This window comes from Cyprinodon variegatus, unplaced genomic scaffold (assembly GCF_000732505.1).
Source record: "Cyprinodon variegatus isolate N-32 unplaced genomic scaffold, C_variegatus-1.0 Scaffold721, whole genome shotgun sequence".
Lineage (NCBI taxonomy): Eukaryota > Metazoa > Chordata > Actinopteri > Cyprinodontiformes > Cyprinodontidae > Cyprinodon > Cyprinodon variegatus.
Window position 1 is genome coordinate 338,069 of NW_015151174.1, and position 15,456 is coordinate 353,524.

General features: G+C 36.8%; 1 pseudogene; it reads right to left on the reverse strand.

Annotated features, from left to right (window-relative positions):
• Positions 1-1,322: 1,322 nt before the first annotated feature.
• On the reverse strand, positions 1,323-9,345 carry LOC107097759 (annotated as a pseudogene).
• Between the last annotated feature and the right edge of the window lie 6,111 nt (positions 9,346-15,456).

Genomic DNA, 15,456 nt, shown 5'->3' on the forward strand with positions numbered 1-15,456 from the left:
GCTTGACCAATCCGCTTTGACTTGCAATCAATCATAGAAAATGCAGAGCCACAAAGGAGTCAGGAATAGTCTTTTGTGTTATCTGTTATATTTATTCCTAGGACAATAATTGAAAGATTTTTTTCTTTTTCCTAAAACCTGACATCTTTTTAAACCTAAGTTTTTTTCCCCCAGTCCAATTTTTCTGAGATTTTGCAACTCTTTTTAAAAGACCAGACAACTTTTCCCTGTGACCCAAGAATCTCTTAAAATATACACCGTACCATCTTTTACTGCTAACCTTTCAGGGTCATGGTGCAGGTGCTGCCCATCTTCAGCAGTCCATGGGCGAAAGAAAGGTTACATCTCAGACAGGTCAGCAGTCCATCGCAGGGCATCACAATGACACAACCATGTTGACAGATCATTGTTTTGTTTTCTACTTGCAATTACCTCCACTAATCAGTTTGTGATGGGTTCCTTTGCACTCTTATCTGCCTTTTTTTCCCTTATCTGCATGATTTCTTGGTCTTCATATAGGGATATTCAGTCTTACCTAAAGTTTAATCTCAGCAATAAATACCAAATCTCTATTTGGTCAGCTTGTGCTGTTTTTTTTTTTTTTGGGTGGTTTAAATGGTTTACGCTTTTTAAATGGTTTACACTGTAATGTCACATCCAGTTTAGAGCGCAGACAAAAACTCTTATGTTTTAGGTCAGTCAATATCACCAAAACTAATTATATTCACTAAATGCCAGAAATGGGAGAGGGCCATATTTTAATTGATATAAATGTTCTATTAATATGGTAGAACTTCATTTAAAATTCTGTAAGTTTTACTTTCTACCATAAGCTTCTTACAGTGTTGAACTTTTTGCCCATTCCTCATGATGGTAAAGGTCCAATAATCTCTAATGTGTTGATTGATGGGTTTAGATTGTCCTATGACAAAAGGAAGTAGGTTTTTTGTAGTTTGACTGAAAACACATAAACATGATCACATATTTTCTTGGCTTTCTGTAAAGATTTAAAGCTAAACTAATAACTTTAATTCAAAGAGAGCATCAAACATGTCATGATCCCTTAATCTGGCCTTTAGCAATCAGAAATGATTGTTGTAATCCCAGCTAACCTAAAAAAAAACATGTTAAATCTGATTTAATGGATCATATTTAATGCGGCAGTGAGACAAAAGGCCAAATGTTTTTTTTTAAACAGTGTATAAAAATAACAGTTATTACTTTAATGATGCAGAAATTGCTAACATGCAGTAGACATGCACAAACACTGCTTATATTAAGAAAGGTAGACGCAAAAACATAAGTTATATACACATTTATTTGTTATTCTGCATAATGGTAGTAGATGTAATGGGGAACGATGCTCTACAGAAATGTTAACAAACGTGTGCCATAACAAACTGTTCTATGGTCACATAATTGCTCGGACTAAAACATGCATACAAAGATGTCACTTTGTACAGAAACAGTCTGTAGCTCAGAATATGTCTAAAGATAATGTCATCCCAAAGCCAAATGGAGAAAAAATAAATAAATAGATAAAAAGAAAAACAAATGCAGGAGGCAGAGTATACAGATACATAAAAACAACCAATGTTGTTTTATGCATTTTTGGGGAGAACAGATTGGTAAGCACAAATGAGCGACACAGACAATAAACATTCTCTCAGAGAAAATAAATACATCATTTCCACTCTGTACATGATCACAGAACAATGTGCTGTAATGGTAAGTCTGCAGAATTCCTTTCACAATTTTAATCCCACTGGGATATAGCTAATCAAGCCAGGTCCCTTTTGTTTCTCTACTTCACCTGTCACAATGAAGGATTATTCAGGGATAACACAGACGCATGATTATCGCGAACAAGGGATGAAGGGAAAAACGGAGGATTGGTACAGAATCAAAGAGCTTTAATCATCAAACCTTCATTCCTAAAAATAAATAAAGAAACAACCAACACTGATCCTGGATTTGAAATAGGAGGAACCCAAAAACATCCAAGTTTCCAGTGATGTATCATTCATTACACAAAGATGACTCCATGAGGACTAGTGAATCTTTAAACACTGAGTCAGGTTTTGCTACACTGGGCATACAGTTTGTACAAATAGATAACATGGACTCTCGATTACTCACTAATGAAATGCAAAACATTTAACGGGACACTTTTGCTTGCTCCACGTGGCTTTCCTTAAACCCAATAATTTAATCTGCTTAATCATGCCAGGTCACTAAAGTATTCAAAGAAGTTGAGACAGGAGCATTACGTGCAGCACACTGCAAGAGTATTCAAACCCCTTGAAGTTGTTCATATTTTTTGCACTTTGCAACTAAAAATATGTTTTATGGGGTATTTAATGAAATAGAGTTAAACATAGTTTTGCATAATAATGATGATGTGAAAGGACCACATGTACTACATAACATTTTTATTAGAAGTAAACAAAATTTGGATCTCTGTAGCTCCTCCAGAGTTACAGTCGGCTTCTTGGATCCCTCTAGGGGTTAAGGTTTCCTTACCTGTGCTTTGGTAAGTTTGCAGATTCCTTTTTTGATATAATGTATCTTAAAGTACTTAAAGAGATTTTTGAATCTTTTACATACTGCTTTACAACAACTGTGCTTTAAGCCCCTGTCACACCTTGACAATGTAGACCGGCAAAAATGCTGGCATAAGTTGGATAAGTTATGGGTACGTTTTGTATAAGTTATGAGCACACTGAGGCGCGCTGAAACACGTCAACATACGGCAAGCTCAAAACTTCCCGACGTACTTGCCATACCTGGGTCATAAGTTACAGGTACGTTTTTTGATTGTGACAAATGTTAAGTGTAAGTTACGCATACGTCGTGGTGTCTAGCTTATCCAGAAGCTATGAGTAAGTTGTGCATAACTTATCAAGAACTTATCTCCAACGCATATAAACGTATCTGACGTGTTCCAGACAACCGCTGAACGTGTTTCTAACTTACAGCTACTGTTTAATGGCGTATTGGCAGCGTTTTGTTATGAAAGGGGGTTCACAGGGGGACACCGTCAGTTCTCCTCCAGACTGCATCCCCATCATAAGGTGAGTGAGAAGGTGAGTGTGATGGATCCTCCCTTTCTAGCAAACATGGCAGTTAATCTGCTTTTAATGCAAACCTTCTTTATTTGTTTTTCCTTTTAGTTATTCTGTTTTTGGCGCAGGCGGTAAACAGCTGCTAGGTTAATACCATGATCATAAAACACCTTTTTATGCAGACGGGGGGAGGGGCTTTAACTGATATTTCGTAATGCCCATGAAATGATGCTTGTGCATTCCAGGGTCATTACGCTTCCGTGCGTTATGCATATATTAGGCTGTCGTTCAACATAAGTTCTGGACTCATTATGAATACGCTATGTATATGCCCAAAATTTAAAATGTTCATAGAAAGTTAAGCGTATGTCACCATTTTTGGTGATTTTGGGACGTTGGGCAAATGCTGGCTAAATCGGCAAAGTGTGACAGGGCCCCTAAACTTCTAAAATCTGCACACCTAACCTGCTTTGTCACTTGCTCCATTATGTAAATCCCTTTATTGTCCCACAATAAGGAAATCCACTCTCTGCATTTAACTTATCAGTGTGTCAGTGTTTTCTGACACACTATTAGAGACCTTCACAGAAGAGCTTGACTTATATGAATATTACAGTATATTTAGATGGATTGTATTTAATAATCAGGTGACTTCTGGGAGCTCTTTGCTGTGTTATTTGGTTGTATCATAATCAAGTTTATTAAAAACAGATTCCTCTAAAATACTCAACAGTTTTTAAATGTCCTTTTTCTATGCATTGAAAACCGTGCATCTTTTTTTTTTTTATTACCCCCTTAAGAATCAAGTCCTGATTTGAGTTACCCAATCACATAAAATCCCAATAAATGAATTCAGGGTTTGTGGTGGGGTAACATGACAAAATGTAAAAAAGAAGTTCAAAAGGTATGAACACTTCTGCAAGGCACTGCATTTAGACAGGTGCATCAGCAGCTGAACTCTCCCACTGTCGCACTTTTGCTCATCACTAAAGACTAATGGAGGTGAATACTGAATGTGCTGCACATTTATCCATGAGGAGGGATACAGACTATAGCTCCACTATACAGGAGCCAGGACATCCACATGAATTTTGACAACAGCTTTGAAAAAGTACAGAAATAGAGAGTTTGACATTAGCTGTTAAAAAAGAAAAGGGGGGAAATAAAACAACATAAGCAACAAATTGTTTATCCAATGAGAACATCAGAGATTTATAGAAAACCTGAGAACTCAATAACATTACTTGTATCTGTTACATAAAGACCTGATTTCTCCTATAAAATTAGAATTTTCTGTACAGTGCTATATGAACAAAGCAAAATGACTTGCTGCCTTCTCTAAAGCAGCGGTGCTATGAAAAGGCGGGCATCATTTCAACCACCATATGGCAGGAAATTGTGGTCATGCTCAGTTTCTTTTTTAGTTTAGAAAAAATAGAGTCATTCTTAATTCACAAAAAACACAAAATACTGCTTGTGGTCAGGTCAGGATAATATTACTCAAACAGCTATATAAAAGGCCCTGATGGTCAATTTGGATCCATTTACCCACAAATATGCAAATTTGAGGTGTACTGATACCTGGGAGTAAGGTGCTTGTGACAGCATTTTCTTCATATAATATGAAATCAAACCTTTATTTCCCATTTGCATTGTTTTAAGAGATTCTGGTAGTTGCAATACTGTGTCATCCCCATAATAAAGATAAAATATTTGAAAAATACAAGTCATTTTTGCCTGTACACTTACAAATTCCCCTTGACAGAAAATAAAGTGCCACAATTCTTGGCCTGCATAGATTGCAGTATGCGGTATTGCACAATCCACACCTTTCTGTAAAAAACAAAGAGATGGTAATCATAAATAAAATAAAATTAGAACTACAAAACAACTCACCCATGTCCTTCCTGTCATTGCAATTCAGATTTGTGCATCTCAACTCACTCATACAGACATCATGCCGAGACAATATATACTAATTCCAAAAAAAAAAAAAAAAAAAACAACAACAACCCACAATTGAAGGCAACATAAAACTTAGATTTTCAGTCGGTGTAAAACAATCGCAAGAAGAAGATAAAAGACAAAAAGAGAGAGAAAAAAACTCCTTTGGGTTTAAGTTAGACTGAAAAACACAATAAATGACTGATCCAACACTAATAAACAGTATGAGAAAAGAATGATCAGCTAGACCCAGTAAAATTGTATGAGACTTTAGAATGCAGGCGAGGTAAGATAAGGAACTCAATGCAGGTAAACGAACCAAAAGCAACAAATACAACTCTAATTAAAATGATGTTGTAATAGAATATATGATGCAGCTGAGACAGATACAAGCCTGTAAGTGTGCTTAATTTGGTCCATTAGTATTTGGAAGAATAGTGTCCTTTTATGTAATCGTGAACATCCTATAAACCGGCCTTATAAATACTAATATGTTAGTGTTAGCTGAATCAGAATTCTCTGTGAGAACTACATTATATGAAGACACAAATACAGCATTTTTCTAACCTTCCTGCCATATTGATCTTAAATTTAGAAGCAGAGAAAATGATACACTGCAATGTGAAAGAGGGGTTGCAATAAAGCAGGGTTTTACTATTATTTTAAAGCAAAGCCAAATAAAATGTAAAGATATTTAAGTGTATTAGTTTTGTTTGCCATTAACTATACTGCCCCATTAGAGCAGCTAGCATTATCTGTGTATATTCTCTGAACCTAACTTAAACTAAATAACTTTTAAAAGGCTGATTTTAGTCTAAAATTTACAGAATACTTATAGCATTTGCAGTACCCTGTTCCTTTGCTTTGTTATTTGCTGAAGTCTTTCTCTTACTCTCTCTCAATGTGCTTTCTTTTCTAAAAGTTGTCTTCCTTCTGCTGAAAATGGCTACCTTTGAGTATTTTACAGTCACAGCTTCGGCACCAATTAGTGTTGTTTTGGGTGTCTCCTGGTACCGCTTAGTATGTGATATAGGCCTACACTAAAGAGAAAATATTTTAGAGTTACAGATTAAAAGAAAATATATCAACAGATGATTTCTTTGGTGCTTCTCTATTAATTCTAAAACATTTTGATTCCTTTACGATGGTTTGCATCTTTAGCTTCTCAAGAAATCATCTAAAGTCAATTTAAATCTACAGAAGCCATATCTCGGTGATTCTTAAATCTACTTCTATATAACTTTTTGTTAGAGAATAAATAAAAATCTTAATAGTGATTTAGATAGAGCTTTAAAACTGGGTCCAACTGGAGAAACTGTATGATAAATTTTCTTTATACCTCGGATTTTTACTTAGTATTTACATATTTGGCATTTCCAGTTATTATATGCTTTAGAGCAGTGGTTCCCAAAGTGGGTTATGTGGCACCATTTGGGGGGTGGTAAAAATGAATTGAAAAAACAACCCATTTTGTGAAGTATTAAAAAAAGAGCTGGTAGATTTATCTTATTGCAATATGTAACTAGTAATAATTAACTTTTCTCTTTTTAAATTTTGCAAAGGCTCGTCAGAAGGGGTGTAAATGGGGAGCGGGGGGTCTTCTAATATCCAAGGAAGCTGACCAAAGGTGAGAAACCACTGATTTAGAGGAAGAGAAGTGTCTTGAATATCTGTATGCTGACAAACCAAAAGTTGAAAAGGTGCTATGACAACCCAAAGAAATAAACATTACAGACTGAAACATCATATTGCACAAGATAAAATAAAAATACAGACATTACAAGGGGCATCATGGGAACACTTTGCATTTCCACATCAGGTAATATGTGATATGTTTTTTTTTTTTTGTTGTTTTTTAGTTTTTTAATATAGATCGCTACTATGCAAACACCCACTCTCATGAGTGTTGATTCAACCCCCCCAACCCCGATTGTTTTTTTGTCATTACAAATGTTTGTACCTTCGGTCTTCCTTTGCCATCTTGTGCATTGTCATTGCCTTGCATGTCATTGTATTTACAGTGGAGGGCTTTCAGCAAACTAAGCACCATAAAATATCTTTTTTAATGCATGCTTTGTACAGATAAATCCTTCTGAGCATTTCCCTAGCAAGAAAGTAGTCATTTTTGTTACGTTGGGAAAACTGGTGTCTGCATTATTTGATGTATTCCCCTTGTCTCCAGAGCCTCATTTTTTTTTCTTTTTGAGCCCACTGTTTGCTCAAGTATTTTTCTCAAAACTGCATGAAGCCCTGCAGTTTCTGATTCAGCAATACGCAACAACCCAAGTAAAAGAGAACTTGTCATGCCATGCAAGTATATCTTTCAGTTTGACTACACCCAGATTTGTCCTGCTTCTCCCCCACATGCCAGGACTGAGGTTGTTATAGGTCTAGCTTCCCCTGATGCTCACATGCTTGTTTCACAGGTTGGAGTGAGGCTGCCATCTCCAGGTATCAGGTGGATGTCAGATGTAAATATGTGATTCTCTACTTTGCGTCCACCTGGGTTGCTGCCTTGGGTACAGTTTTGTCCGGCTGTTTTGGGTGACAAGGGTGCAACTGCAGCGCCTGCCTCCTCCATAAGTTGCTTCTCCTCATGGTTATCTGTGGACTGATCTTCATCACCAGGTGGGGTGTCTATCACAAGCCTCTTAGGGGAGTGCTTGCAGGTGGCCTCAACTGTGACTGGGAGAAGCGCTCCCGAACTGGTTATGAGGGGTGATGTTTCTTCTGCTGGGGACTCATCTCCCAGGATGCTTGAGCTGATCTCTCCAGGTGAGGTGGTGCTAGGTGGAGTAGGAGGTCCTTCACTGGAAGGTTTGCTAAAGTTAACCTCCAATCCTTTTATTTTTAGAGGATTGTTTTCAGATGTAGAGCCTTGGATTATCTCAACAGCACTGTTAAAGCTCTCGCCTTCCTCTGTTTGTAAATCTGATCCATCACATAGGTTGGGAGATTGATAAAAGTCATTACCAGTAGAGCTTAGGTGGCTAAAATCCAAAACTGGTGGAGCTTTAGGGTGTCTGATCTCACATAACCCCTCATCATCACAAGCCTGGTTGAAACCCTGGTTTATGCATTCTGCTGTACGTCCGGCTAAATTGCCTTTCGAATAATCCCTGACTTCCCTCATCTCAAGTAGCACCTCTTCCTTTAACGTTGAGTCAGGGCTGAGAGACTTCTTCGGCGATCCAGGCACAGTCACGGTTGTGCTCAGTGTGCTCATGGAGCTTGTGGTGTTTAGATTTGTGAAGGATTGGGATTTGGTCATCTGGTTGTACATTTCCTCCAATTTCTGAGCGTTAAGATGCTGTGGCGTCCTGCTTATTCGATGTGGACTTTCGGTGGTGGTAATGGTTATAGGGTGGGGTGAGCTTTGAGGTCCTGACTCTGGGATTCGTTTGTCTGGAGATCTGAGACTGCTCTCAGAAGTGGCACGCCTTGTGGAGCTGCCAAAACGGCTTGGTGTAAGGTGGTTGTCTAGGGATGTTCTGTCTTCTCCCTTTTCTACCACCACATCCAATATTTCCATACTTCGAGCAATGGCATCCTTTAGGTTCATTGATACAATGCTGCCATTCCTCTTTGCTCTCTCCAATGCCTCTCTCCTCTTAATGGCTTTCTCTTGCCTCTTCTGCTCCTTATAAAACTCTGAGAAGTTGTTGACAATAATAGGGATTGGTAGAGCAATTACTAGTACTCCTGCAATACAGCAGAGTCCACCAACAATCTTTCCAAGTAAAGTCTGTGGGTATATATCACCATACCCTACTGTAGTCATTGTGATGGTGGCCCACCAAAATGAAGCAGGGATACTTGTGAATTTTGTGGCATCTTCATCCTTCTCAGCAAAGAACACCAAGCTGGAAAATATCATAATGCCCATGGCAAGAAATAATATAAGCAAGCCAAGTTCATTGTAGCTCCTTCTCAAAGTAAACCCTAGAGACTGGAGTCCTGTAGAATGCCGGGCCAATTTCAGGATTCTCAATATTCTCATAATCCTGAATATTTGCACCACACGGCGCACATTTTGGAACTGTAGCACACTCTTGTCAGATTCTGTTAGGAAGATGGTGACATAGTATGGCAGGATGGCCAGTAAATCAATTATATTTAGTGGACCTTTGAAGAACTTCCACTTGTTTGGAGAGGAAAGGAAGCGTAGGAGGTACTCCATAGTGAACCATGCGATGCAAACAGCTTCCACATGGGCAAGTTTTGGGTTATCATTGGCGTGACCAAACTCGTCTATATCCTGGAGCTCTGGTAAGGTGTTGAGAGACAAGGCGATGGTGGAAAGGACGATAAAAAGGATCGATATAATGGCGAGAATCTGAAACGACAGAGGAAAAGGGAAAAAAACGTAAGCTTGATACTGCAAAATGAGGCTAATCACCATAGTCATACAAAAGAAGGACTTAGACAAACTTTCTTCAAAGGACACATAAAAAAAACAAACACTTTAAATATCGTTCAAGTGAGATACATTTTTGAAGCCTATGACTTTACGTACATATCTCTCAAAGTTAACATTTTAAGGCTCAGTAGGCCTATCACAATAGCATTTATATTTAGAGGACTCTGCTTTGTATTAATATACAGAAAAAGCTGCATAAATGAAGCTCTGATATTTAAAGAGAGAATATTTTGAATCTCTAAGCTTGAAAGAAACCTTGCAGGTGTTACTGAATACAGATAAAAATACTAGGGCTTACTCTATTGCCAGTGTAAAGTCTGTTTGTATGTAAAGACCAGGCTAGCACCAACATTTAAATTAATGGCATTTCATAAGTAAAGCAATAGCCATATATTGGTATTTGAAGAAGAATGAGAAAAGAAGTTCTATCAGAAGAAAAAAGGTAATTACAGAAAAATGTAATTTGGTCTCATTTACACCAGATTTTCTCGCGAGCAGCCGTCTGCAACTTTTCAAGAAGTCTGCATAGTCCCGCTAGTCATCTAATTATTATATTCACTAAGTTGGAGAAGGGACAACAGCCCTTGAGGGCTGGAGCTGCCCAAACCTGATCTAATCCTTTTCCCACTGTTAACCAACTAGATCAACCCCAGTGGCATTTAAAATAGTTCAAATCATATTATATTAAAGAGATATACCTTTTTATTTTTTGGAACAAAAAATAAAAATAAGTGAGGCTAAATTGGATGTACGAACTCATTTGTTGAAGCAGTTTGGAAAAAATTGAACATTTTTAGCTGGAAATTTTCTCTGAAGTTAGTTAAAATGTTTAGCAAAAACTTATTTGTTACTTAACTAAACCAACTATACATGTTTTTTTGGTCTTCATTTTACTTTCATAGTTGATAGGACCCTATATACCAAATAAAATTTACTTTCCAGCAGATATGGGAGCACCCATTCATCAAACTTGGCCAACAGAGTGAACATTTTAAGATGACAGTCCCATTTCTTGCTCTTATTATGAAGAGTGGCCCTAAAATTAATTTCAAAGTTAAAACCTGCATGAAATCGCAAGTGCTGCAACTAACAATTATTTATCAAATAATCTCTTGATTATTTTTGCGATGAATCCATTAATAATTGGATAGCAAACGGTTCCTCAAAGAAGAGTTTTTTTACTTAATGAAATCAGGTGAAATAAAAACTAAAACCACTTGAGGAGTTCTGTATAGAGCATATTGACAGACAAAAAAGTTTTTTTTTTTTTTTATCTTTAATGCAAAATAAATATATATTTTTTTACAGTTGTGGTATAATTAATGCACTGAGTGGGCTGCACTTTCAGCTAAAGGCATGTTTTAAAATCTCTACAATCTAGTTATCAATTAATCGATTACTAAATTAGTTCACAATTATTTCAATAATTGATTAATCACGATTAATCCGATTGTTTTAGCCCTAGACATTGTACACCTCTGTTTTAATAAACCAGACACATCAATGACATTTTAAATCCTCAAAAAAAAAAAAAAATCCAACTACTTTGTCTGATTTATGTACACTTATGTATACTGGCCTGTGTTCCTATTAATCTCAAATAGTGTGGTTGCCACTTGGATTAATATTTGCAATTGCGATGATGGAAACAAAGTCAAATTTCTTCTTTGTGCACACAAACCTGGTAGGTAATGTTGATTTTGATGATGTAGTTACATTTTTACTGGGAAGGTAAAAATAAACACAAAAGTCGGGACACCACTGGTCTGAAATAGACTATTTTATACGTTTATTTAAAACAGTGTATTTAAACACTATATATGTAATTTTTCCCCCCTTTAATTATGGAGATAAGTAATAGACATGGAAAAAAACTGATGCATAATAGAATTTTTAACATACAAATTGTCACACGTCTCTGACATTAGTCTGCATATTTAATGAAATTTTGCTTGTAGGATAAAAAAAATCATCAGCTTGACTTTCAGTGCTATCATTTGTAAAGGCTACCAACATCTGGCCATATCTGTAAAGGTCTGCATGAAAGAGCAGCAGCACTTTCATCCATACCAGGAATTTTTTTAAGGCCGGATAACTACAGGCCTATGATGTCTTGTCATGTTTTAGATTTATAAAATGTATATTCATGTGAGAAAGGAGAATTGCATTTGAATATCACATCATGTAATGCGATGAGCTGAGTTTTTCATCTGGATCTCTGACTTATACCCGGCTTCCCATAAAGCTGCTGGGATTATTTGATATCCTTTTCCCCCCTCAACTCAACCCTGCCAGAGTCTCCATCCTGACTCCTGCAGGTGAATAATCTCCCTCCTAAAAGAAGGGAAGCACTGCAGTAGAACTACTAAAATCCAACACATACAAAAATTAGCATGCTTTTGTGCAAAGTCCTCTGTGACCCTTTGTGATATAAAACCTATTAAAATCTAATGGAGAGAGATTGAAGAGCCTCAGTCATGTCACCCTGAATACAAATCACAAACCACATTTAGCAGCAGAGCACACAGATAATCTTACATGAAATTATGCCCAGAACTCAGGAGACAGTAATATCATCTCCTTTGAGAACAGATTAATTTAGCTACTATTCATTTCAAAATATGATGAGTTGAAGCTTAGGTATTTCATAATGTTTTACCCAGATGTAACTAACACATGTCAATTAGCCAATGTAATGAACTGGGAAATTCTGTCTTTCAAATAATTGAAGTGAAGAAAAAAAAAGCATTTTGCAAAAGTATTCACACCCTTTGAAACTTCTTCACATTTTACTGTATGACAGCCACAAACATTGACTTTATTTACTCGGGGTTTATATACTAGACAAACATGGATATGCAATTATACAAACATGGATATGCAATTATACAAAATCACATGTGGGTTAACAGTATTTAAAAACCGGTTCAAACTCCTTGACTTTGAAGCTACAAAATAATGCTAAGAACAACAGGTTCCTGTTAGAATATAACTGATTAACACATTGATTTTATGTGTGAATTATTTCAGTAATACCTGCACAATATTACGTTTTATTGAGATTTTCCAGCCATACTAAGCTGCTTTAACGAATATACATATTTATACAGTCATCATTGGACAGGTAGGCAACTATGGGATAAGTGCTTTGCTAAGTTGCACAGCCACATCTGATGGAAGCAGGAATTGAACCCAAAACTTTCCAACTGAAGCTTTCAAGTCAAATGCTACTCTTTTTAAAGAGATGGTTCATTGAAATAGTAAATTTGACTCCTTTTTTGTTTGGTTCTCTGTGGGTTCCTGTTTTTTCCCCCGCCAATTAGTTAAGGCTCTAGGGCTAGATACAAATAAATGGACTTCCTTTAAGATATTTATTTCTGAAAAATATAAAATCATACTTTCCTATTTGTATGAATGTTTTTTTTTTTTATTGGAATCTTTCCATTTGTTTTTAAATAATAGGGAAGTAAAAATATTTTACTTAACGTTCATGTTTGTGTTTTCTAATAAAATAATGACAACTTAATCAAATTTTAGTTTCATCTGTTGAAACGTGTTTAATGGCACTATTTTTAATTCCAGAAATATCAATATCTATCTGAATATGATTTTCTTATTACCACAGCAGATTACCCCTATAACCAGTGCAAACTGTCCAGTGTTGAATAACTTCTAGCTAAGGTAAACTGTTGACGCTATTTCTGCCTTTTTGCAGTTAGAGGAAAACAAAGGAGATCCGTGGCTGTATTATTCTCGAATGGGAATAAATATTTTTTGAAAGGCACTGTAGAGAAGCCAGCGTGATGGCTCAGCAGAGGAAGCGTTATTACTAAAGGCTGGTACTGATTAGGTTAAACCCATTAACAGCTAAGTGAGACAAACCAGGCACTGCTGGCAGAGCAGAGAAAAAAACTGTGCAGTCATTGTAAGGACACGGATCACATCCACAAGCTCCTGAAACGTTTTGGCAAGAGCTTTAGTAGCTCACATCCTGCTGCCAAGTGACTCATATGGCCTTCATAGGTTTTTCTTAACAGGTTAAATAAAAAAAAAATATATATATGCAGGTTCAAATCATTTGATACACATTTTTCAAATATTGTACAGCAGATTTTCCTTTAAATACTAAGAGGCTAGATTACTTCTATGATCTCTCCTAAAATCTTTACTGGAGATATCTTAAAGTGCATTATAATCAATGTAGACCGCCAAGAGATGTGTGTCTCACAAACAGACACCCCTTCTCCTCACCTTCAAGGCAATTGCCACTAGTATAGAGCGTGGGGATGAGCGGTCCTGAGGTTACTTGCATTAACCTGTGCTGTAATTGAGTGGGAGTAGTTAAGAGGATCAATTACTCAGTCTCCTTCCCACCCGCCTAGATTTACATGCGCTGATGCATTAAGAATAGCATCAAATGGTGTGTGTGTGGTGGATAAAAAAAAAAATGGTACATTCAAACATTCTGAGGCTGACCTGCAGGATAAAGGCAAAAGGAGAGAGATTATAGAGGAGGAGATCAGATAGTGGACTTCATAATCTGTGGTGATATTCTTTAGTTGAAAGAGCAAAGTAACTTTTTGATCTTTTAGCAGAGCTGTTGTGTTTTCCACTGCTTAGTGAATCTAGAACCAACAGATAACCCTAAATTTTTTTATCATGCTTAAATATCCCAATCTGTCTCTGAGATGTTCCTCTCATGGTGGGTGGAGGAAGTCACAGTAAGGTCCCGGACAGCCGGGTCATGAGACGTGATTGGCTTAGATGGAATGGAAATGTTCTCAGATGATTATGGGATGTGTGCCGCGCCCTAATTGTTTATGGCCGTCTCAGCTGATGCGCTTCCTCTTCACCAGTTGCTCTGCAGCAGAGACTCCTCTGCAATTTTTTCGTTCAGCAGGTTTGTGCACAAGACACAAACACAGTCAATTTTTTTTTAAAGGGACTTCATTGGACGGGCAAACAGAAATCAATGCATAACTGTGGTATTGAAAGAAAATGATGATAGCTTCTAACTGTTTTGACAAATTACAATTGTAGAAATATATCCCTGTGTATATCAGTGTATTTTACCCCTGTTGGGTCAATTTTATACTTTGTACAACCACCTTTAACTAGGGTGACCAGATCTAAAAAAAAAACCTCAAAAGAAATACAGGATAGATGCTGCTGTTTCAGCTGTGCATTTCTTTTAAAACTCACTTTTACAGTATTGCCTTACATCTCACTCCACTCGAATCGAATTTAAAAATCATTTCAGCAGACTTCACAAAACTCTCTCTGAGAATCACCTTTCACTGGCCTCATCCAGTTATAAACCATTTCACAGTCTTTGTTGTGGCTGTGTTTTATTTTCTTTAACCATAGTTTCCATTTAATTTTGTTTTAAAATCCTTTACCAATTCAGTTTTAAGAGCACCCGGTGCAGCTTTGTAATAATGTGTGGCACTGGTGCCGCTCGGTGACAATCACTGCAGCTCTGCCTTCTTCACAAAGTCATATTTGACTTTTTTTTTAAAATAATTTAATCCAGTCCAATGTAGGATACAGCTTTGGTTTTTGGGAAAGTGGAACAAATATAGGACTATCCTGTGTCTGGGCATTTGGTCACCCTACTTTTAACTGAAATTAAAGCTCCATGTTTTGGGGATATGACCCATCCATCTTTCAAAATATAGACACCATTCTATGTTGCAAAAGGAAATGTTATTTTATTTTGTTTTCTACGTCATACTTCAACTAGACCATTCTATAAAATAAACATTGTGCTAATCTTCTAGACTAGAACAGATTGTTCCTCGGGTGGCTTTTGTCAAACTTCAAATTAGATTTTCCTATGACCTTTCTTTTGGCTTTCTTTATGCCACCCTTCAATAAAGATCAGATCTCTTAGGTCTGTAACTATTTGTCCAGTGCAGGGGTCTTTAAAGTTTTCCAGGCAAAGGAACCCCAAATGGATGGCAAGATGGAATGTGGACCCCCTAATTATATATAGTATGAAATTGTGTTATATCAAACTGGTCCTAT